The sequence below is a fragment of the Kryptolebias marmoratus genome, linkage group LG14 (assembly GCF_001649575.2).
Source record: "Kryptolebias marmoratus isolate JLee-2015 linkage group LG14, ASM164957v2, whole genome shotgun sequence".
Lineage (NCBI taxonomy): Eukaryota > Metazoa > Chordata > Actinopteri > Cyprinodontiformes > Rivulidae > Kryptolebias > Kryptolebias marmoratus.
The window spans coordinates 25383-26926 of NC_051443.1; positions in this window are offsets into that span (position 1 = coordinate 25383).

The following is a 1544-nucleotide window of genomic DNA, read 5'->3' on the forward strand; positions in this document are numbered from 1 at the left end:
AGTTGAGGAACTACGGGACCCGCTGTACAAGCTCATTTATTGTCCTGATGATCTCTGACAAAAAAATAATACAAAAAAATGTCTACGCAAATAACAAAAGCCTATCATCATAACTGCTTTAGGTTTTTGATATTTGTAATCCCAGATTTTAACATACATTTAAAAGTGTACTCCGCTTTTGCTTCGTCCGCCATTGTAAAAATAGTTTTCCGTTAGACCGGTTATACCCGCAATGCATCTTGGGATAGGATGGGCTGAGAAGGATACACCGGAACTGTCCTTCAAATCGGGGAAAAGGAGTACGCATATGTGGGCCGCATTTGAAGGAGTCTTCGAATTGGGACAGCCTTCGGCGCGCCGCTGTGACATAATCGGCCTTTAAATCTGGCCTTCGAAGGATGCGGCTGCTGAATTGCGACACACGCAGAGAGTTACGACACTCCCATAGATCGCTAAAGAAAGAATGGAATGCGGAAGTCATGTGGTTTGTGCAGCCTCAAATAGTTCCAAACAGCAGGATTTCAGCATTGAACGTAGTTCATTCTCGGTGTTTCGGAAGTGTTTTCTCCGGTAAGATGAAAATACATCACATCTTTGCCATTGTGAAGCGTTAGTAGACTGTTCTGTATCACAATTTATCAACATTAATATTTTCATGCCTCCAGTTTTAGTTAATTAAGCATGTTAACTTGCAGTTTGTAACTACAGCTAGCTCATTGCCAACGTGGCGAGTTTAAACGGGTCTATTTCAATCTGTTTAATTCAGCATTTTAAAATATCCATTACAGCTTCAATTTTCAAAATTTATTTTTTTCTCATTTTTGTGGTAATTTCAGTAACTGAACTATATCAACTAGAAAATATTTAACATTTTCTCAGCGAGATTGTCGTGGTTAATTTAGTTCAAGTTATAGATCCTTCGTTAAAGACTGCAACATCACGTTATTTTAAAAAAACATGATTGAGGAGATGACACAATTTTTTGAATGCTTTACAGGTAAACCACAGGAGAATGACTTCAGTGAACTGCTGAAGCATGTTGCATTCAAAGTATCAGAAAGGTAACTAGATCTTATTCTCTGTCTTCCCAAAACAAAAATAGTGGAATGAAGATGTTTGAATAAAATGACTTTAACAAAGTTGGTATTTAATGGAGGACTGTATTTACATGTATTTTCTATTATTAGCTTAGCATAAGGTAATTACAGGTTAAGTTGAGATGAGAATCTCTGTCAATCCAGAACAAGGAATAAGAATTATTACCAAGAATATATCAGCATCAATACACTGTAGAATAGTAACAAAAAACCTATTAAGCTATAACAGGGAACACTACTCCCTTTGGATTCATTTTCAATCTTCATGTTTTCAGACTGACTGAGTGGTGAGCTAAGATATGACGAGTTTGGTGGAACTGGTCAGTCCTGTCAATGATGGAGAAATTGAGCTGGTGAGTTAATGGCGGACTGCTGGAGTTGACTGGGTGATGAGGAGGCTGTCAAAATAAAAATGAAATCAAAGTGATTAGAAATTAGTTTGTCACA